This window comes from Triticum urartu, chromosome 5A (genome assembly GCF_056163025.1).
Source record: "Triticum urartu cultivar PI428250 chromosome 5A, HENAU_Tu73, whole genome shotgun sequence".
Taxonomy (NCBI): Eukaryota; Viridiplantae; Streptophyta; class Magnoliopsida; order Poales; family Poaceae; genus Triticum; species Triticum urartu.
The window spans coordinates 291,958,540-291,983,514 of record NC_141877.1 but is presented as its reverse complement, the minus strand read 5'-3'; positions in this window follow the sequence as shown (position 1 = coordinate 291,983,514).

The following is a 24,975-nucleotide window of genomic DNA, read 5'->3' as shown; positions in this document are numbered from 1 at the left end:
ATAAATTGCATGATAACTTATTCATATTGAGCATCCATTACCATATTCATGCTAGATAAACCGTCTCACTATGACATCATTTTGCACCGTGGTTGCATTGATCATATTCACAACACATTTGTGTGCATAATGAATGTTTTTGCTCCCATGAATGCTTTGCATATTGATGTCTACTACACAACCTTCTTCTTATAGACGTTGTTGGGCCTCCAAGTGCAGAGGTTTGTAGGACAGTAGCAAATTTCCCTCAAGTGGATGAGCTAAGGTTTATCAATCGGTGGGAGGCGCAGGGTGAAGATGGTCTCGCTCAAGCAACCCTGCAACCAAATAACAAAGAGTCTCTTGTGTCCCCAACACACCCAATGCAATGGTAAATTGTATAGGTGCACTAGTTCGGCGAAGAGATGGTGATACAAGTGGTATATGGATAGTAGATAATGGTTTTTGTAATCTGAAAATATAAAAACAGCAAGGTAACTAATGATAAAAGTGAGCACAAACGGTATTGCAATGCGTTGAAACAAGGCCTAGGGTTCATACTTTCACTAGTGCAAGTTCTCTCAACAATAATAACATAATTGGATCACATAACTATCCCTCAACATGCAACAAAGAGTCACTCCAGAGTCACTAATAGCGGAGAACAAACGAAGAGACTATGGTAGGGTATGAAACCACCTCAAAGTTATCCTTTCTGATCGATCTATTCAAGAGTCCGTAGTAAAATAACATGAAGCTATTCTTTCCGTTCAATCTATCATAGAGTTCGTACTAGAATAACACCTTAAGACACAAATCAACCAAAACCCTAATGTCACCTAGATACTCCAATGTCACCTCAAGTATCCGTGGGTATGATTATACGATATGCATCACACAATCTCAGATTCATCTATTCAAACCAAGACAAAGTACTTCCAAGAGTGCCCCAAAGATTCTACCGGAGAGTCAAGACGAAAACGTGTGCCAACCCCTATGCATAGGTTCATGGGCGGAACCCGCAAGTTGATCACCAAAACATACATCAAGTGGATCAATAGAATACCCCATTGTCACCACGGGTATCCCACTCAAGACATACATCAAGTGTTCTCAAATCCTTAAAGACTCAATCCGATAAGATAACTTCAAAGGGAAAACTCAATCCATTACAAGAGAGTAGAGGGGGAGAAACATCATAAGATCCAACTATAATAGCAAAGCTCGCGATACATCAAGATCGTACCACCTCAAGAACACGAGAGAGAGATCAAACACATAGCTACTGGTACATACCCTCAGCCCCGAGGGAGAACTACTCCCTCCTCGTCATGGAGAGCACCGGGATGATGAAGATGGCCACCGGAGAGGGATTCCCCCTCCGGCAGGGTGCCGGAATGGGTCTAGATTGGTTTTCGGTGGCTACGGAGGCTTCTAGCGGTGGAACTCCCGATCTATTGTGCTCCCCGATGGTTTTAGGGTATATTGGTATATATAGGAGGAAGAAATACGTCAGGGGAGCCACGAGGGGCTCACGAGGGTGGAGGGCGCGCCCAGGGGGGGTGGGCGCCCCCTTACCTCGTGCCTTCCTCGTTGCTTCCCTTACGTACACCCCAAGTCTTCTGGGTTGCTTTTGTTCCAAAAATAAGTTCCGTGAAGTTTCAGGTCAGTTGGACTCCGTTTGATTTTCCTTTTCTGTGATACTCCAAAACAAGGAAAAAACAGAAACTGGCACTAGGCTCTAGGTTAATAGGTTAGTCCCAAAATAATATAAAAGTGCATAATAAAGCCCATAAATATCCAAAATAGATAATATAATAGCATGGAACAATAAAAAATTATAGATACGTTGGAGACGTATCAGCATCCCCAAGCTTAATTCTTGCTCGTCCTCGAGTAGGTAAATGATAAAAATAGAATTTTTGATGTGTAATGCTACCTAGCATATTTCTCTATGTAATTCTCTATTGTGGCAAGAATATTCAGATCCATAAGATTCAAGACAAAAGTTTAATATTAACATAAAAACAATAATACTTCAAGCATACTAACTAAGCAATCATGTCTTCTCAAAATAACATGGCCAAAGAAAGTTCATCCCTACAAAATCATATAGTTTGGTCATGCTCCATTTTCGTCACACAAGAATGCTCTCATCATGCACAACCCCGGTGACAAGCCAAGCAATTGTTTCATACTTTAGTAATCTCAAACTTTTTCAACTTTCACGCAATACATGAGCGTGAGCCATGGATATAGCACTATGGGTGGAATAGAATATAATGAGGGGGTTATGTGGAGAAGACAAAAAGGAGAAGATAGTCTCACATCAACTAGGCGTATTAATGGGCTATGGAGATGCCCATTAATAGATATCAATGTGAGTGAGTAGGGATTGCCATGCAACGGATGCACTAGAGCTATAAATGCATGAAAGCTCAACAAAATAAACTAAGTGGGTGTGCATCCAACTTGCTTGCTCACGAAGACCTAGGGCACTTGAGGTGGCCCATCGTTGGAATATACAAGCCAAGTTCTATAATGAAAATTTCCCACTAGTACATGAAAGTGACAAAACAAGAGACTCTCTATCATGAAGATCATGGTGCTACTTTGAAGCACAAGTGTGGTAAAAGGATAGTAGCATCGCCCCCTTTTTTTATTTGGCCTTTCTTTTTTTATTTGGCCTTTCTCCTTTTTTGGGGACAATGCTCTATTAATGATGATCATCACACTTCTATTTATTTACAACTCAAAAGTTTACAACTCGATACTAGAACAAAGTATGACTCTATATGAATGCCTCCGGCGGTGTACCGGGATGTGCAGTGATGCATGAGTGACATGTATGAAGAATTATGAACGGTGGCTTTGCCACAAATACAATGTCAACTACATGATCATGCAAAGCAATATGACAATGATGGAGCGTGTCATAGTAAACGGAACGGTGGAAAGTTGCATGGCAATATATCTCGAAATGGCTATGGAAATGCCATGATAGGTAGGTATGGTGGCTGTTTTGAGGAAGGTATATGGTGGGTGTATGATACCGGCGAAAGGTGCGCGGTATTAGAGAGGCTAGCAATGGTGGAAGGGTGAGAGTGCGTATAATCCATGGACTCAACATTAGTCATAAAGAACTCACATACTTATTGCAAAAATCTATTAGTTATCGAAGCAAAGTACTACGCACATGCTCCTAGGGGGATAGATTGGTAGGAAAAGACCATCGCTCGTCCCCGACCGCCACTCATAAGGAGGACAATCAATAAATACATCATGCTCCGACTTCTTAACATAACGGTTCACCATACGTGCATGCTACGGGAATCACAAACTTTAACACAAGAATTTCTCAAATTTACAACTACTCAACTAGCACGACTCTAATATCACCATCTCCATATCTCAAAACAATTATCAAGTATCAAACTTCTCATAGTATTCAATGCACTTTATATGAAAGTTTTTATTATATCCCTCTTGGATGCCCATCATATTAGGACTAAATTCATAACCAAAGCAAACTACCATGCTGTTTAGAGACTCTCAAAATGATATAAGTGAAGCACGAGAGTTCATCTATTTCTACAAAATAAAACCACCACCGTGCTCTAAAAAGATATAAGTGAAGCACTAGAGCAACAACAAACTACTCCGAAAGATATAAGTGAAGCTCAATGAGTAGTCGAATAATTATGCAAATATGTGAAGACTCTCTAACATTTAAGGATTTCAGATCTTGGTATTTTATTCAAACAGCAAGCAAAACTAAATAAAATAAAATGACGCTCCAAGCAAAACACATATCATGTGGCGAATCAAAATATAGCTCCAAGTAAAGTTACCGATGAACAAAGACGAAAGAGGGGATGCCTTCCGGGGCATCCCCAAGCTTAGGCTTTTGGTTGTCCTTGAATATTACATTGGGGTGCCTTGGGCATCCCCAAGCTTAGGCTCTTGCCACTCCTTATTCCATAGTCCATCGAATCTTTACCCAAAACTTGAAAACTTCACAACACAAAACTTAAAGTAGAAAACTCGTGAGCTCCGTTAGTGAAAGAAAACAAAACACCACTTCAAGGTACTATAATGAACTAATTCTTTATTTATATTGGTGTAATATCTACTGTATTCCAACTCATCTATGGTTCATACCCTCCGATACTACTCATAGATTCATTAAAATAAGCAAACAACACACGAAAAACAGAATATGTCAAAAACAAAACAGTCTGTAATAATCTGTAACTAACGCAAACTTCTGGAACCCAAAAAATTCTAAATAAATTTCTGCACGTGAGGAATTTATCTATTAATCATACGCAAAAATAATTAACTAAATAGCACTCTCCAATAAAAAATGGCAGCAATTCCCGTGAGCGCTAAAGTTTCTGTTTTTTACAGCAAGATCAACAAGACTTTCCCCAAGTCTTCCCAACGGTTCTACTTGGCACAAACACTAATTAAAACATAAAAACTCAATCATAACAGAGGCTAGATAAAATATTTATTACTAAACAGGAGCAAAAAGTAAGGAACAAAAATAAAGTTGGGTTGCCTCCCAACAAGCGCTATCGTTTAACGCCCCTAGCTAGGCATGATGATTTCAATGATGCTCACATAAAAGATAAGAATTGTAACATAAAGAGAGCATCTTGAAGAATATGACTAGCACATTTAAGTCTAACACACTTCCTATGCATAGGGATTTTGTGAGCAAACAACTTATGGGAACAATAATCAACTAGCATAGGAAGGCAAAACAAGCATAACTTCAAAACTTTAAGCACATAGAGAGGAAACTTGATATTATTGCAATTCCTACAAGCATATGTTCCTCCCTCATAATAATTTTCAGTAGCATCATGAATTAATTCAACAATATAACCAGCACCTAAAGCATTCTTTTCATGATCTACAAGCATAGAAAATTTACTACTCTCTACATAAGCAAAATTCTTCTCAATCGGAATAGTGGGAGTATCATAAGAGACTTGAATACTATAAATTGTTTCCATATTAAAAGAGTAATGTTCAGAAAAAGGGTAAACATAATCATGACAAGTTTTATAAATATAATCATCACTACTTTTATAGCATACGTATCATTACAATAATTATCATAAGTAGCAACTTTGTTCTCATCATAATCGATTGAAACCTCTTCCAAGATAGTGGAATCATCACTAAATAAAGTCATGACCTCTCCAAATCCACTTTCAAAATTATCATAATAAGATTCAACATCCTCCAAAATAGTGGGATCATTACTTCCTAAAGTTGACACTCTTCCAAACCCACTTTCATCAATATAATCATCATAAGTAGGAGGCATGCTATCATCATAATAAATTTGCATATCAAAACTTGGGAGACTAAAAATATCATCTTCATTAAACATAGCTTCCCCAAGCTTGGGCCTTTTCATATCATAAGCATAATCACTTTCATCATTAATAGTATGGATAGCACCAATAGTATAGCAATTATCATCATCACAAGGAGTAATAGGAGCAACATCATTTGGGAGAGATACCTTTTTACCTTTGCTTCTCCGTCTTTTCTTTTTCTTCTTCACCTCATGTGTGGGTTCAACCCTCTTTTTGGAGTTCCTTATTAATGATATTGGTTGAATGGAAGGCTCCTCCTCGTTACCTGATTCATCATAAGAAATAATAGGAAGATATCGGGAAGTCTCTTCCCTTTCATTAGTATTCTCTTCATCTTCTATTTGTTTTCTTTTCTTTATGTAATTGGCAATATAAGGATTTTCAATACAATTCACCGCACAATACATATAAATTTCCTCTAAATCAAAACCAAGAAGTTTATCACGGGCAAATACTGGAAGATAGTTAGTTATACGTTTCATTTCTTCATAACCCATAAGAAAACTAAGTTCATTATGATGTGCAAGAGAAATCAAGTCATCACAATTTTTGGAAATGATTAGATCATGAAACAATTTGCATCAGATGGTTAAATGACCATGTTCATTGCAAAGTTCACAAGTACGGCCAAGAAAATTTAAATTTTCAGCACAAACATCTAGCCTTTCTTGCAACAATTTAGTTTCTAAATTCTTATGCCTCTTGCAATATCTATCTTCCTTATTTGATGTGTACTTGCAAACCCAATGCACTCCACAAAAATTGACATGTTTATAGGAGACATTTTCATCATAACTAGTGCAATCATCATTAGTACGATGGATATTCAAGGAGTGCAATCATGCTCATCATTCAAAGATTTAGTGCCAAACATTTTAATGCATTCTTCTTCTAACACTTTGGCACAATTTTCCTTTCCATCATACTCACGAAAGATATTAAAAAGATGAAGCGCATGAGGTAAACTTAATTCCATTTTTTTGTTTACTTTTATAGACTAAACTAGTGATAAAAAAAGAAACTAAAATATTCGATCGCAAGATCTAAAGATATACCTTCAAGCGCTAACCTCCCCGGCAACGGCGCGAGAAAAGAGCTTGATGTCTACTACACAACCTTCTTCTTATAGACATTGTTGGGCCTCCAAGTGCAGAGGTTTGTAGGACAGTAGCAAATTTCCCTCAAGTGGATGACCTAAGGTTTATCAATCGGTGGGAGGCGTAGGGTGAAGATGGTCTCTCTCAAGCAACCCTGCAACCAAATAACAAAGAGTCTCTTGTGTCCCCAACACACCCAATACAATGGTAAATTGTATAGGTGCACTAGTTTGGCGAAGAGATGGTGATACAAGTGGTATATGGATAGTAGATAATGGTTTTTGTAATCTGAAAATATAAAAACAGCAATGTAACTAATGATAAAAGTGAGCACAAATGGTATTGCAATGTGTTGAAACAAGGCCTAGGGTTCATACTTTCACTAGTGCAAGTTCTCTCAACAATAATAACATAATTGGATCACATAACTATCCCTCAATATGCAACAAAGAGTCACTCCAAAGTCACTAATAGCGAAGAACAAACGAAGAGATTATGGTAGGGTACGAAACCACCTCAAAGTTATCCTTTCTGATCGATCTATTCAAGAGTCCATAGTAAAATAACATGAAGCTATTCTTTCCGTTCAATCTATCATAGAGTTCGTACTAGAATAACACCTTAAGACACAAATCAACCAAAACCCTAATGTCACCTAGATACTCCAATGTCACCTCAAGTATCCGTGGGTATGATTATGCGATATGCATCATACAATCTCAGATTCATCTATTCAAACCAACACAAAGTACTTCCAAGAGTGCCCCAAAGATTCTGCCAAAGAGTCAAGACGAAAATGTGTGCCAACCCCTATGCATAGGTTCATGGGCGGAACCCGCAAGTTGATCACCAAAACATACATCAAGTGGATCAATAGAATACCCCATTGTCACCATGGGTATCCCACGCAAGACATACATCAAGTGTTCTCAAATCTTTAATGACTCAATCCGATAAGATAACTTCAAAGGGAAAACTCAATCCATTACAAGAGAGTAGAGGGGGAGAAACATCATAAGATGCAACTATAATAGCAAAGCTCGCGATACATCAAGATCGTACCACCTCAAGAACACGAGAGAGAGAGAGAGAGATCAAACACATAGCTACTGGTACATACCCTCAGCCCCGAGGGAGAACTACTCCCTCCTCGTCATGAAGAGCACCGGGATGATGAAGATGGCCACCGGAGAGGGATTCCCCCTCCGGCAGGGTGCCGGAATGGGTCTAGATTGGTTTTTGGTGGCCACGGAGGCTTCTGGCGGCGGAACTCCCGATCTATTGTGCTCCCCGATGGTTTTAGGGTATATTGGTATATATAGGAGGAAGAAATACGTCAGGGGAGCCTCGAGGGGCCCACGAGGGTGGAGGGCGTGCCCAGGGGGGTGGGCGCGCCCCCTGCCTCGTGCCTTCCTTGTTGCTTCCCTTACGTACACCCCAAGTCTTCTGGGTTGCTTCCGTTCCAAAAATAAGTGCCGTGAAGTTTCAGGTCAATTGGACTCCGTTTGATTTTCCTTTTCTCTGATACTCTAAAAGAAGGAAAAACAGAAACTGGCAGTGGGCTCTAGGTTAATAGGTTAGTCCCAAAATAATATAAAAGTGCATAATAAAACCCATAAACATCCAAAACAGACAATATAATAGCATGGAACAATCAAAAACTATAGATACGTTGGAGACGTATCACATATCATTCTACATCATCTTGATAAGCTTCATGCGCTTTGCCACGAACAATCTTGCCGCACGATATCATTCTTACATGATGGACACCTTGTGTGCGCTAACCATTGTATTTCCGATTGTTGTTTGTGTTTGCTCTTTTTGCATGTGTAGCACTCGGGAGACACCTTGGAGTACTTGGATTGTGCCATGTCTTCCACTTCATCCAACTACAAGTTTGTCCACGACAACCGTTTCCATGGTGATGAGGTTTTAGATCCGAGGTCAGATCTTTCCCAAGGGAGGGGAGATGATGCGGAGCATCCTACGATCATCCCCATGTACACTCGAGCATACGCCATTGGACCTAAGGTGAACTTGCTCCTTTCCAAATATCCCCTTTCCGCATGTAAGACATGGATGCTACTTCAAGCGTGGACCTTGTGCATACTCAGGTACACCCGAGTAGACCTTGGAGAGCCCAAGGACCAAGGCCAAGTGTGTGCGGGAGTGAAGGAAGGAGAAGGAAGAAGAGCCAGTTGCTACAGCGGTCGGACATCCGCCCCCCACCCAGACATCCGGACCAACCCGCACATCCGGCCCGACCCCCGGAAATCCGGCCCCTTCCTATACAGAGAGCTCTGGAAGCGACCCCGATAGCCTGGACATCTAGCACCATGCCCCGGACATCCGGCTCCTCCTGAAGCCCCGGACATCTGGCCCGTTCGCCCGGAAATCCGGCCCCTCTTCACAGAATGCAACCGAAGCCAGCCAAGTCCATCCCGGACATCCGGCTCTTCGTGAGCCGCCGGACATCCGGCCCCCAGCCCGGACATCCAGCACCTGCCTGGGCACAAAGATCGGGCCAAGGGCCCATGTATCCCCCCTCTCACTTACCCCTTTGTAACTTCCCAAATTTTCAATTTGGAATGTTATACATAGATCATTCATGCATATCATATTTTATTGCATTTCGTTTCTCGGTCCTTGAATACCTAAGCAACTCAAGGACCCTCGGAGAGAGTTGGGGATTTCTTTGTTTTCATATTTGAATTCTATCAAATATTGAAACAAGGATTTTGGTTTTAATTATTTTTCTCTCCGAAAATATTTCATATTAAAATATATGAGAGGAGATAATATGAATTCTCCAAAATAATTGAAATATTGGAGGAAAAATACTAAAATCAAATATTTGATTTTATTCGGAGTTTATTGCTATTTTATTTGCATTAGAAAAATTGCACGTTTTTCAAAACTGCATTTTAGGGCCAAGAAAGTGTTCATCTCATTCTAAATATTTTATTTGGGCGGTGAAAATTTGTTTTGGCATTTTTAGTTTTTTACTTTATTTTCTAGGATTTATTTAAGTTCCGGCGAAATTATTTTAAAAAAATATCTTAGCGCCCGACTGGGCCAAAGCCCAGCCGAGCCGACCCGCTAGCCCGCGCTGCCGTCTCCTTCCAGGAGACCGCGCGAGCGTCGGGGCTGCCAGACGCCGAGTCCGGTAGGGACTCCGCCTCCCGCGCCGCTTGCCCCTTCCCCAAGCAGCCCCCTCCTTAAATACCCGCCACCGGACCCCCCCAACCCCGCCGCCCGCGCACCGCGCCACTGCAGCCCCGCCTCACCGGAGCCGCCCGCGCACCGCGCCACTGCAGCCCCGCCTCACCGGAGCCGCCCCGCCTCGCTGGAGCCTTGTCAGAGGTATACGCCTCACCGCCGATCCGTTTTTTTAGAAACCCTAGTTCATTTTTTTAGATCGGTTCGCTGGTTTTTCTCGGTTTAGTTACTTTGCGGACGTTCGTCCGTACGTTCATTTTAATGAACGGCTTTCACTCTTTAGTTACAGACAACGAACGTTCGTTCGTTAGCCTGTTCGTCAGTTTTCTTTTTCTCGGATTTTCCGCGATTATTTTCAATCGTGATTTCAGATCCGATTTTCGTTTCAGTTTATCTTTTCGCTCGTTTATCAGAATCAGGCGATTCAAGCGCCTAGATCTTCATCTCGAAACCCTCTTTATGTTTAATCAACTTGAACAAGATTTTGGTACTGTAAAATTTGACCTTAGTCCAGATTAGTAAACGGATCTTGTTTCTTTCACAGTTTGAGTTTCGTTGCTCCGTTTGATTTGATTCTTTTCGCAAACCGGAGTTCTTAAGTTGAACTTTCTGGTTAGATCTTCTTATTTGAGATTTACCTATGTTTTCTTTGTTTGATTGCTTATGTATGCTACTGTTTGTTTGTGATAGAACACCCCGAGTGCAAAGCGTGCTACTACGAGTCCCTAGGTTTTGCGGATCGTCAGCAAGGCAAGTAACACATTGATCATACTCCTCCCATACCCAATTTTTATGCATTAGTTCCAATCCTCAAACATTGCATGATTAGGATGTGATTAACATGTGGGTTGGGAAGTAGTTGATGAGGTAGAACCTATTGCCCTATTATATTCAGACCTTGGGAGTTACTTCTACGTATTGCTTATATTGCTATGCTATGCTCGTAGACGTGGTTTGGGTGAGTGAATCCATGACAGACGTGAGATTATTAATTAATGGTTCAACTTAAGGTGGCAACTTAAATACACATCTAGGTGGATTATTTGTTGGGCACCTGGGGAATCCAGTGTTGTCCTAGGATATCCCGGAGTACCCGTGTGATCATCCTAAGGTCCGCCACCCAGGCTCAAAGGGAGCTGAAATATTTTCATGCTAGAAATTTCCGTGTGCAGCCACAAGCTATTATGGGCTCTAGCATAGTTGAGTAAGTTGCGTGACGCTCCCGAAGAGGTGGGTCAGCAGGTAGAGGGATGTAGGTTGGTATGGTCTGCCCGGAGTAAGGAGTTAAAGCTTCTGAAAGACTGTGTCTCGGTCATCTGTTTCTTAAACAGCACGTAGTGCGAGAAATCCAACGGAGGAGATCGAGTCTTGTGGGGAAAAGTGCGCAAACCTCTGCAGAGTGTATAAAGTAATCATGGTTAGCCGTGTCCCCGGTTAAGGACATCTTGAGTATCTAGTACATGGAGTATCCTAAGTATGTCATCACTATTAAATAATACTGTTGGGTTGTTAATTACTTTAATTGGGATTGAGTTGGAGGAACCTTCTCAATGATGTTTCAACTACCATGATAGTTAAATAAAATCCATTCCTTTATTGTAGGGAAAAATTGGCTTTTCGCAAAAACTATAACCATAGAGCTTTCCACCAGCAAAATATGCATGTAGTGATAGCATTATTCTGTTCTTGCTCTACTGTGTTATTTTGCGAGCATATTCCATGTGCTGACCCGTTTCCGGGCTGCAACGTATTATGTTGTAGACTTTTCAGACGAGGAGTAAGGTTCGTTAGGTCGTTGCCGTGCAGCTCAACTATGCCGTTGGAGTTGATGGACTCACTTTATCTTCCAAGCCTTCCGCTGTTATCGTATTAGATGGCCTTAAGCCATATTTATTGTAATAAGTTCTCTTTTGAGACATTCGATGTAATAAGTGTGTGATTTCTACTCTGTTATAAATCCTCGAGTACTGTGTGTGTCAGCATTACCGATCCAGGGATGACACTGAAGCACAGAGACTTGACCGTTTGAGGTCGGGTCGCTACGAGATGGTATTAGAGCACACGCTGAGTGTAGGACACGACCACTAAGCTAAAGCCCTAGATCACTATTCTCTTCTCATTTCTGACTCCTCTCCATTTTCTATTCTTTAGGATGGCTGACGCAAGGAACAAGTTTGCACAACCGTATTAAGAAGCACCTTTTGGACGACACTTGAAGGAAGTCACTAGGTACCTGAACATTGGAATACCAAGCTTCACCGGGACTTACAACGCCACTTTACCAGAAGAGGAGCGATGGATGATTCAAGTTCAAGTTCCAGGAAGGACATTCACACTAGTCACTAAGCCCATAGAGTTTTCCTTCGATGCACCAACCTGGAGTCTAGGAAAGAGGATGGCAGCTCACATCACCATGGGACGCATTGGAGAAGTTTACCAAAAGGAGCTTGAGGATACTATCTACCAAATTTGTGGGCGCCGAGATGAGCAATGGGAGATGATCAGTACCAAGAAGGATAGATCAATTGCAGCTTTCATCCAGGAGTTAAACCAGCACATTCGTCGCCAGGAGAACCAGATGTGCGCAGGAATGATAGATCTGAAGAAGGCGATGACTAGGATCACGGAACTGGAGGAAGAACTTAAGGCTACACGTGAAGATTATGAGGAGGAAATCTTCGTACTAGTGGAGAGGAATGACGATCTGGAAAGGAAGCTAGGAGTATTCATGGGAGACCCTGCACCAGGAGGAGAAGACGAAGAACCCAAGGAGATTCGCCCGGAGGACTACATCATCATCGACGACACCGACTCGGAACCCGACGATAGCGATGATGACTATGAAGACGAAGCTGGAGCAGACATCATGGAGTCTTCAACCGAGGAATATTTTTAGTAGACCACCACATCAGTAGTAGCATTCCACCATATATATAGTATAGCCCGAGCACTTTTGTAACGATAGTTAGATCGATTGTATGCCCTTGCTTGATTGATTGAGTGAAATGATTGTGTTTGTCTCATGTGCATATGGGTAGTGTTTTCTCATTAGACCTCATTCTATTCTAATCTCTCCCCTCTAAACCCATCAGATGCCTCCGAGACGTGACCCCGGATTTACTTTCCCACCGGAGCTCACTCAGTTGATCCAGCAGCAGAATACCCTGATGCAGTTGTTAGTTCAGAACCAGGGCAACAACAACAACAACAAAAACCCACTGCCACCACCACTAGTTGACAACTTAGCCCGCTTTCTGAGGTTGCAGCCGCCGGTGTTTTCCAATAGCACCGAGCCGATAGTGGCAGATGATTGGCTCTGCAGGATTGTAAGGGAGTTAACCAATGCATGATGCACATATGCTGAGAAGGTGCGTTTTGCCGCACATCAGTTGGATGGACCAGCAGCCTCATGGTGGGAGAATTACACTGTCACCTACCCTATAGCCACTGTTACATGGGACCAGTTTCAGCAAGCTGTTCGTACAGCCCATGTCTCAACTGGAGCTATGAGTATGAAGAAGCGTGAGTTTCACAACTTACGCCAGGGGAACCGTACTGTGGCTCAGTACACGGATGAGTTTAGCAAGTTATCTCGCTATGCCCCTGACGATGTGGCCACAGATGCCACAAAGCAGGAGAAGTTTATGGAAGGGCCGAATGATGAGATGAGCATGCAGTTGATGGTGGCAACATTCAACAACTACCAAGAGTTGGTAGATAAGGCTCTTATGATTGAAGGGAAGCAGCAGCAGATTGAGAGCCGTAAGAGGAAGTATGGACAAGGAAGGTACCATTCAGGAGCTCAACAGAAGCCTCGCCTAACCCCGAACACGGGAGGACTTGTTCATAACCATGGAGGCCACACCCACAATGGAGGAAGTAACCATAATCATACTGGCCCAAGGAATGGGAATGGGAATGGAGCAAGCAACAATCAGAACCGTCCCAATCCAGCCACACCCGCCAAGAGAGACCTAAGCCACGTTACTTGTTTCAAGTGCGGGAAGACTGGACACTATGCCACAGAGTGCCCTGAAGCGAAGAATGGAAACGGCAATGGGAGCGCTGGAAAGAAGCCCAATCCATTCAACAAAGGACAAGTGAACCACGTTAACGTGGAGGAGGTTGAAGAACAGCCAGACGTGGTTATAGGTAAGTTTTTGGTTAAGTCTTTTACCGCCCTTGTTCTTTTTGATACTGGTGCATCGCATTCATACATATCGAGGGAATTCGTGGATAAGTTTAAACTACCAACCCAAACCCTTAGGACCCCTCTGTTAGTGAGTTCACCTGGAGCAGAGTATATGACTAGTCGATGGTGCGACCAGATACCCTTAACCATTGGTAGCCATGTTTTTCCATCCAACCTAATAATCTTGGAGTCACAAGAGTTGGATGTGATATTAGGGATGGACTGGATGTCAAAGTATGGAGGAAGCATTGACTGTGTTAGTAAGTCAATTTGTCTCACCACCCCTGAGGGAAAAAGGATTAAGTATGTATCTAGGCATGCACCAAGGAGTAGCCAAGTGAATACCCTCACGGGAGTTGTTCAGGAGGAAGTGCCTGTAGTGAAGGATTACCCGAATGTTTTTCCAGAGGAGTTACCAGGCATGCCACCGGATAGAGACATCGAGTTTTTGATAGAGCTGTTGCCAGGCACCGGGCCAATATCAAAGAGACCATACCGGATGCCAGCAAATGATCTGGAGGAGATTAAGAAACAGATCAAGGAGTTATTAGAGAAAGGTTACATTCGACGGAGTTCATCACCATGGGGAGCCCCAGTGCTTTTGGTTGAGAAGAAGGATAAGTCTCTAAGAATGGTTGTTGATTATCGTGCGTTAAATGAGGTGACGATCAAGAACAAATACCCACTGCCAATGATCAATGATTTGTTTGACCAGCTGCAAGGAGCCAAGGTGTTTTCAAAGATCGATCCGCGATCTGGATATCACCAGCTGAAGATACGAGAGAAGGACATACCAAAGACATCATTCACCACACGGTACGGGTTGTATGAATATACGGTCATGTCGTTTGGACTGACTAACGCCCCTGCCTATTTCATGAGCATGATGAACAAAGTGTTCATGGAATATTTGGATAAGTTTGTTGTGGTGTTCATTGATGATATAATGGTATACTTGAAGAACGAGGAGGAGCACGAAGAGCATTTGCGTTTAGTTCTTAAGAAACTCAGGGAACATCAGTTGTATGCCAAGTTCAGCAAATGCGAGCTTTGGTTGAAGGAAGTCGGATTCCTTGGACATGTTATATCAGGAGAAGGTATAGCAGTAGATCCCACCAAGGTTCAGTCAGTTACTAAATGGTTGGCACCCACTTCAGTTAGCGAGATCCGCAGTTTTCTTGGACTCGCGGGATACTATCGGAGATTCATTGAGCAAGATTGCGAAGCCAATGACGGAGTTATTGAAAAAGGATACCAAGTTTAAATGGACGGAAGAATGTGAGACGAGTTTTTAGGAGTTAAGGAAACGTTTGACTACAGCCCCAGTGCTGATTTTGCCGGATATACGTAAGGATTTCCAAGTGTATTGCGACGCTTCTCGTCTAGGACTTGGAAGTGTGCTTATGCAGGACGGAAGAGTTGTTTCGTATGCCTCACGACAACTAAAACCGCACAAATTGAATTATTCCACGCATTATTTGGAGTTAGCAGCCGTAGTGCATGAGTTAAAGACCTGGAGACATTACCTTATTGGAAATCATTGTGATGTGTACACTGATCATAAAAGTTTGAAGTACATTTTCACACAGAAGGAGCTGAACCTTAGGCAGAGGAGATGGTTAGAGCTTATAAAGGATTATGACATGAAGCTTCACTATCATCCAGGCAAGGCCAATGTCATAGCAGACGCTTTGAGTCAGAAGAGTTATGCTAACACCCTAGTAAGCAGGGGATTGCCAAAGGAGTTAGCAGAGGATCTCAGGGAACTTCGATTGGAGATTGTTCCTAGAGGTTTGGTTGCAACAATGGAAGTTCAGTCTATATTGTTAGGAAAGATTCGAGAAGCTCAAAAGGATGACAAAGAGATTGCCAAGAGAAAAGAGAGAATGAGCGAAGGAAAGGCCAAAGGTTTTCGTGAGGATGAGCATGACACCTTATGGTTTGAGGACCGTGTTTATGTGCCCAATAACACAGAGATCAGGAAGTTAATACTTCAGGAGGCTCATGACTCACTATACTCGATACACCCCGGAAACACCAAGATGTATTTGGATTTGAAGGAACGTTTCTGGTGGACTGGTATGAACAAGGATATTGCCGAGTATGTAGCCGTATGTGATGTATGTCAGAGAGTGAAGGCTGAGCATCAAAAGCCAGCATACAGCCTATGCCGATACCCAAATGGAAGTGGCATAAACTTGGCATGGATTTCATCACCGGATTGCCCAGGACCAAATCAGGATATGATTCTATATGGGTAGTAGTGGATCGCTTGACCAAAGTAGCTCACTTTATCCCAGTGAAAACCACCTATACAAGTGCAAAGTTGGCCAACATATATATGACCAGGATCTTATGTCTGTATGGAGTTTCGAGGACCATCGTATCAGATAGAGGAACACAGTTTACTTCAAAGTTTTGGCATCATATGCACCAAACTTTGGGGACAAGGTTGGAGTTCAGTACAACATTCCACCTGCAGACAGATGGACAGACCGAGAGAGTCAACCAGATTCTGGAGGATATGTTGAGGGCCTGTGCGCTAGATTATGGATCTAGTTGGGATGACAATTTTCCCTACGCGGAGTTCTCATACAACAATAGCTACCAAGCCAGTTTGAAGATGGCACCGTTCGAAGCCCTGTATGGACGAAGGTGCAGAACACTGTTGACGTGGGATGAAGTCGGAGACCGACAGTTGTTTGGACCAGATTTGATTAAGGAGTCTAGAGAGAAAGTTAAGCTAATCTGAGATAGACTGAAGGTAGCTCAGTCCAGGAAAAAGAGTTATGTAGATTCGAAACGCAAAGAGGTAACCTATGAAATTGGAGATAGAGCATATCTGCGAGTATCACCCTTGCGAGGAGTGAAACATTTTGGAGTTAAGGGAAAACTAGCCTCGAGATTTGTAGGACCATATCGTGTTTTGGAACGTATGGGAGAAGTTGCCTACAAGTTAGAGTTACCTGAAGGACTGTCAGGAGTTCATGATGTATTTCATGTTTCACAGCTGAAGAAGTGTGATTCTCAGATGGCCGATATACCGTTAAGAGATACAGTACCCTTGGAGGCGATTCAGTTGGATAGTGATTTGACCTATGAGGAAAAACCAGTCAGGATTCTTGAATTTGTCAGCCGAGTCACCCGCAGCAAGGTTATCAAGTTTTGCAAAGTTCAGTGGAGCCACCATACCGAGGATGAAGCCACCTGGGAACAAGAGGATGATCTTCGCAAAGACCACCCACACCTATTTTCTAGCCAACCCGAATCTCAAGGGCGAGATTCATCTTAAGGGGGGCAGGTTTGTAACATCCCAAATTTTCAACTTGGAATGTTATACATAGATCATTCATGCATATCATATTTTATTGCATTTTGTTTCTCGATCCTCGAAAACCTAAGCAACTCAAGGACCCTCTGAGAGAGTTGGGGATTTCTTTTATCAAATATTGAAACGAGGATTTTGGTTTTAATTATTTTTCTCTCCGAAAATATTTCATATTAAAATATATGAGAGGAGATAATATGACTTCTCCAAAATAATTGAAATATTGGAGGAAAAAAAATATTAAAATCAAATATTTGATTTTATCCAGAGTTTATTGCTATTTTATTTGCATTAGAAAAATTGCACGTTTTTCAAAACTGCATTTTAAGGCCAAGAAAATGTTCATCTCGTTCTAAATATTTTATTTGGGTGGTGAAAAAAAATTGTTTTGGCATTTTTTGATTTATTTTCTAGGATTTATTTAAGTTCCGGCGAAATTATTTTAGAAAAAATATATCTCAGCGCCCGACTGGGCCGAAGCCCTGCTGAGCCGGCCCGCTAGCCCGCACCGCCGTCTCCCTCTAGGAGACCACGCGAGCGCCACCGCTGCCTGACGCCGAGTCCGGCCGGGAATCCGCCTCCCGTGCCGCTTGCCCCTTCCCCAAGCAGCCCCCCTCCTTAAATACCCGCCACCGGAACCCCCCCAACCCCGCCGCATTTGCCGCCGCGCCGCCGCCGCCCGCGCACCCCTCCGCCGCAGCCCCGCCTCGCAGGAGGTATGCGCCTCGCCGCCGTTCGTTTTAAAAAAGAACGATCCAGTTTTTTAGAAACCCTAGTTCGTTTTTAGATCGGTTCACCGGTTTTTCTCGGTTTAGTTACTTTGCGGACGTTCGTCCGTACGTTCATTTTAACGAACGGCTTTTGCTCTTTAGTTACAGACAACGAACGTTCATTCGTTAGCCTGTTCGTCAGTTTTCTTTTTCTCGGATTTTCCGCGATTATTTTCAGTCGTGATTTCAGATCCAATTTTTGTTTCAGTTTATCTTTTCGCTCGTTTATCAGAATCAGGCGATTCAAGCGCCTAGATCTTCGTCTTGAAACCCTCTTTCTGTTTAATCAACTTGAACAAGATTTTGGTTCTGTAAAATTTGACCTTAGTCCAGATTAGTAAACGGATCTTGTTTCTTTCGCAGTTTGAGTTTCGTTGCTCCGTTTGATTTGATTCTTTTCGCAAACCGAAGTTCTTAAGTTGAACTTTCTGGCTAGATCTTCTTATTTGAGATTTACCCGTGTTTCTTTGCTTGATTGCTTATGTATGCTATTTTTTGTTTGTGATAGAACACCCGGAGTGCGAAGTGTGCTACTACAAGTCCCTGGGTTTTGCGGATCGTCAGCAAGGCAAGTAACACATTGATCATACTCCTTCCTTACCCAGTTTTATGCATTAGTTCCAATCCTCAAACATTGCATGATTAGGATGTGATTAACATGTGGGTTGGGAAGTAGTTGATGAGGTAGAACCTATTGCCCTATTATATTCAAACCTTGGGAGTTACTTCTACGTATTGCTTATATTGCTATGCTATGCTCGTAGACGTGGTTTGGGTGAGTGAATCCATGACAGACGTGACATTATTAATTAATGGTTCAACTTAAGGTGGCAACTTAAATACACATCTGGGTGGATTGTTTGTTGGGCACCTGGGGAATCCAGTGTTGTCCTAGGATATCCTGGAGTGCTCGTGTGATCATCCTAAGGTCCGCCACCCAGGCTCAAAGGGAACTGAGATATTTTCATGCTAGAAACTTCCGTGTGCAGCCACAGGCTATTATGGGCTCTAGCATAGTTGAGTAAGTTGCGTGAAGCTCCCGAAGAGGTGGATCAGTAGGTAGAGGGATGTAGGTTGGTATGGTCTGCCCGGAGTAAGGAGTTAATGCTTCTGAAAGACTGTGTCTCGGTCATCCGTTTCTCAAATACCATGTAGTGCGAGAAATCCAACAGAGGAGATCGAGTCTTGTGGGGAAAAGTGTGCAAACCTCTGCAGAATGTATAAACTAATCATGGTTAGCCATGTCCCCGATTATGGACATCTTTAGTATCTAGTACTTGGAGTATCCTCAGTATCTCATCACTATTAAATAATATTGCTGGGTTGTTAATTACTTTACTTGGGATTGAGTTGGAGGAACCTTCTCAATGATGTTTCAACTACCATGATAGTTAAATAAAATCTATTCCTTTATTGTAGGGAAAAATTGGCTTTTCGCAAAAACTATAACCATAGAGCTTTCCACCAGCCAAATATGCATGTAGTGATAGCATTATTCTGTTCTTGCTCTACTGTGTTATTTTGCCAGCATATTCCATGTGCTGACCCGTTTTCGGGCTGCAACGTATTATGTTGCAGACTTTTTAGATGAGGAGTAAGGTTCGTTAGGTCATTGTCGTGCAGCTCAGCTATGCCGTTGGAGTTTATGGACTCACTTTATCTTCCAAGCCTTCCGCTGTTATCGTATTAGATGGCCTTAAGCCATATTTATTGTAATGAGTTCTCTTTTTAGACATTCGATGTAATAAGTGTGTGATTTCTACTCTGTTATAAATCCTCGAGTATTGTGTGTGTCAGCATTACCGATCTAGGGATGACACTGAAGCACAGAGACTTGAACGTTTGAGGTCGGGTCGCTACACCCTTCATGGGCTAGCACTATATATAGACCCCCTCCTCCTCCTAGTTAGGGTTAGCATTGTGTTAGCTCATATGTGAGATAGAGCTTCGCTCATCCATCCGGATCTAGTCCATTGCGAGGGACCGCTACCTCTTCGGAGAATATCCACCTTGGATTCAAGACCCCTTCATGGGAGGACCCCTCAAGACCTCCTCACGGAGATGAACTAGTTACCTCTTGTATCGTCCTTTGTTGAATTCGAATCGTGTATCTCTTTGTGTTTCGAGGATCTAGGATATGTGTGACCGAATCTTGTTGGTTTGAGTGTTTCTCTCGTGTTTCCCCTCGTGATTCCCCCTTGTGTTCTTCGTGTTCATCGCGGGATCCGCTCCTTTCGTGAAAGATCGGCCATCTAGGGTTCCACCCTACATCTGATAGTGCCTCGAGGGCCAGAGATGCTGTTTTGTTTTCAGCGCGGAGTTCTATGTCCGGATCACTGGCGAGAGTGATAATACCGCTGGGCCCAGGCATCTTGAGCTTCATATACCCGTAATGAGGTATGGCTTGAAAGCGCGTGAATGCGTCCCACCCTAACAGGGCGTGATATCTACTATTGAAAGGGGCCACTTGGAAGGTTATCTTTTCAGACCGATAGTTCTCCGGTGTGCCGAATACCACGTCGAGCTTAATTTTTCCCGCGCATCTTGCTTCCCGACTGGGAATGATTCCTTGAAAGGACATATTACTTTGCTAGATGCGGCTTCTGTCTATTTACATTTTACTGAGTGTGTCCTCGTAAATGAGGTTCAATCCGCTACCGCCGTCCATGAGCACTTTAGTGAGTTGAAAGCCATCCACAATTGGGTTGAGGACCAAGGCGTCTGGTGCCCGAACTGACCGGAATTTTGGTTCCTCATTGGCATTAAAAGTTATTGCCGTGTCATTCCAGGGATTTATTGTTGCGACTTGGCATACTTCAGTGAGGTCAGGGAGTGTTCTCTTACGTCGATTGTTTGAAGTGAAAGTCTCGAAGACCGTCAATACTCTGAGGTCGTCATCTTCCGGAAAGTGTGCCTCTGAGGTATTTTTGGTGAGGATATCCTCGCGGCTCTTGGCTACTTGCTGGAGTATCCAACATGCTCTAAGGCTGTGGGTTGGTTTGGTATCCGGTGTCGTGTGTATTTTGCATGGCCTATCAAGCCATCCTTCAAGAACGATGCCACGTCCCGTAATGGGTTTGATTTTCTTGCCTACAGGGTCAGGTGCCCCGTGGGGGTGCACCCTTTTTGCCCGCCAGGGAGGTGGTGTGAAGGTCGATGGTTCCCAGTGAGTTGTCTGAGTTTTCCAGGCGCTTTCCATTGCGCAGTACTTCTCTACTATGGTTGCCAAGTCAGCGAAGTGTAGTATGCGATGGTGGTTGAGGGCGTTGAGGATTCCTTTATTCGTGCAATTATTGCGGAATGCTAAAATCGCGTCCTTGTCACAGCAATATTTAACCTTCTCCTTGACAAGGAGGAATTTGGCCCGGAAGTGATGGACTGTTTCCTGAGGCTGCTGCCATACGTACATGAGGTCACATATATCTGGGGGACCGAAATTGCTTGGCGAATATTGCTTTTGGTGGGTGGGTGGCATTAAATCCGGATGATTCCGAGTTTATTAGTTCGGGATCCGGGATGTCCAATGATTCCTTAGGCTCAACGTCCGATTCGAAGTTTGGAAGACCGGGAATGTCACCCCGCAGACGAGTATCCGGCTCTATGAGCTCGGAAATCCGAACATAGCTTGTTTTCAGCATTGTTGAGGAAATCGTTAACTGGTAGCTGCTCGGTTGGCTGGCGAGTAGGGGATTAATCAGTGAATCGGCAAGTTAATTGGCCATTTAATCAATTAATCGGGTGATTTTTTAGTTTATCGGCTACTCTGTGACCCTACGAGTAGGGATTAATCGGCAAGTTAACTGGTTAATCGGATGAATTCTTGAACAGGGGTTTTCAGTATAGGGGAAGAGCTGTTGTTGCTTTGCTCCTCTACGACCGCTATCAGATGGGTGATCGGCGGAGATTTGATTTCTCTCTGATCGGGTTTAAGCCCAATCTGATCAAAGTCCGTAGCGACTCCCAGGGCGGCGATGCGATCCAGGAGTTCGTTTAAGGACGACAAATCCGTCGGATCCATCTGCTTGGAGTATTCAGAGTCGACACAGAGATGATTTTCGATGACTTGGGAAGTCATCATCGGCTTAAAGGACGAATGGGCGGCCATGGTGAAGCTGCCCAGCCGGAGGGTTTGGCCTGAGGCCAGGGCTCCTCCGGAAGTGATACCGTCCTTGATAACATGGCGAGCCATCAATCCTGTTGTCGACGCAATAGAGGAACTCTGAATGAAAGCACCAATGTCGGTGTCAAAACTGGCAGATCTCAGGTAGGGGGTCCCAAATTGTGCGTCTAAGGATCGATGGTAACAGGAGACAAGAGACAGATGTTTTACCCAGGTTCGGGCCCTCTTGATGGAGGTAATACCCTACGTCCTACTTGATTGACTTTGATGAGTATAGGGGTTACAAGAGTTGATCTACCACGAGATCGTAATGGCTAAACCCTAATTGTCTAGCCTATATGATTATGATTGCCTCTATGGACTAAACTCTCCGGCTTATATAGACACCGGAGGGGGCTAGGGTTGTACAGAGTCGGTTTACAGAGAAAGGAATATTCATATCTACATGCTAAGCTTGCCTTCCACGCCAAGAAGAGTCCCATCCAGACACGGGAGGAAGTCTTCTGTCTTGTATCTTCATGGCCCATTAGTCCGGCCCATGTCACATAGCCCAGACGCCTAAGGACCCCTTAATCCAGGACTCCCTCACCAACCAATCAAGTACCGAACGCACGACACCTCCGCAGTCTGCACACGTTCATCTCGGTGACATCCCTCGAACTCTAGATCCAGCTGAGGCCGAGGGAGAGTTTCGTCAACACGACAGCGTGGTGACAGTGATGATGAAGTTACCGACGTAGGGCTTCGCCTAAGCACTACAACGATATGACCGAGGTGTGCAACTGTGGAGGGGGCACCACACACGGCTAAAAGATCAACTTGTGTGTCTATGGGGTGCCCCCTCCCCCGTATATAAAGGAGGGGAGGAGGAGGAGGGCCGGCCTCAAGGGGCGCGCCCAAAGGGGGATTCCTACTCCTAGTAGGAGTAGGTTTCCCCCTTTGCTAGTCCAAGTAGGAGAAGAAGGAAGGAGAGGGAGAGGGAGAAGGAAAGAGGGGCGCGCCGCCCCCTCCTAGTCCAATTCGGACCAGCCCATGGGGCGCGCGCTGCCTCCCCTTGTGGCCCTTCTCTCCTTTCCACTAAAGCCCAATAAGGCCCAATACTTGCCCGAGTGAATTCTCGTAAATCCCTGGTTCTCTAAAAAATACCCGAATCACTCGGAACCTTTCCGATGTCTAAATATGGCCTTCCAATATATGAATCTTTACCTCTCGACCATTTTGAGACTCCTCGTCATGTCCGTGATCTCATCCGGGACTCCGAACAAGCTTCGGTACATCAAATCACATAACTCATAATACATATCGTCATCGAACATTAAGCGTGCAGACCCTACGGGTTCAAGAACTATGTAGACATGACCGAGACACATCTCTGGTCAATAACCAATAGCGGAACCTGGATGCTCATATTGGTTCCTACATATCCTATGAAGATCTTTATCGGTCAAACCGCACAACAACATACGTTGTTCCCTTTGTCATCGGTATGTTTCTTGCCCGAGATTCGATTGTCGGTATCATCATACCTAGTTCAAGATCGTTACCGACAAGTCTCTTTACTCATTCCATAATGCATCATCTCGTAACTAACTCATTAGTTACATTGCTTGCAAGGCTTATAGTAGTGTGCATTACTGAGAGGCCCCAGAGATACCTCTCCGACAATCGGAGTGACAAATCCTAATCTTGACCTATGCCAACTCAAGAAACACCTTCGGAGACACCTATATAGCATCTTTATAATCACCCAGTTATGTTGTGACGTTTGATAGCACACAAGGTGTTCCTCCGGTATTCAGGAGTTGCATAATCTCATAGTCAGAGGAACATGTATAAGTCATGAAGAAAGCAATAGCAATAAAACTCAACGATCATAGTGCTAAGCTAACGGATGGGTCTTGTCCATCACATCATTCTCTAATGATGTGATCCCATTCATCAAATGACAACACATGTCTATAGTTAGGAAACATAACCATCTTTGATTAACGAGCTAGTCAAGTAGAGGCATACTAGGGACACTTTGTTTTGTCTATGTATTCACACATGTACTAAGTTTCTGGTTAGCATGAATAATAAACATTTATCATGATGTAAGGAAATATAAATAACAACTTTATTATTGCCTCTAGGGCATATTTCCTTCATTTCTGGAATGCTGCAGGGGCCGCCTCCGCGCGAGCCTCAAGGGATGGGGCGCGAACCAAGGACGAGATGACAAGCTACTCAGGGTGAGTCTTGTCGACGAAATCGCGCGTCTCGACGCCCCGGCTGATGAGAGGACCTTCTCAGAGCAAGAATGGGTGCACCGCTATGCCATGGAAGCGCAAGTCGAAGCTCTACTTCGTGCCGAGGAGGAATACTGGAGGCACCGGGGCGGCATCAAGTGGACTCTTAAAGGGGACGCCAACACCAAGTACTTTCATGCCTATGCTAATGGTAGATGTCGGAAATGTGCGATCCTTCGGTTGCAATCAGAACATGGGTTGCTGTTGCGCCAAGCGGATATAATGAAACACGTTTATGAGTTTTATATCCAACTAATGGGGACAAACGAGGACCAAAGGGCTGGTTTGCGCTCGGATTTCAGGTTGCCCTCTCAGTTAGTCCTTGACAGCAAGAAAGCGGAGCTGGGACTTGCGTTCCTCCCCAAGGAAATTGACGACGCGCTCATGAGCATGAAGTCGGACACTGCACCGGGCCCGGACGGGTGGCTGGTTGCAATGTTCAAACACTTTTGGCCCCTGCTCCGCGATCACATTTTCGAGGTGTACAACGGCTTTATGCGGGGTTCGGTAGAAATCGCTAGGCTCAACTATGGTGTTCTACCGTTGATCCCCAAAGTGGCGTGGGCGGACAACATCCGCAAGT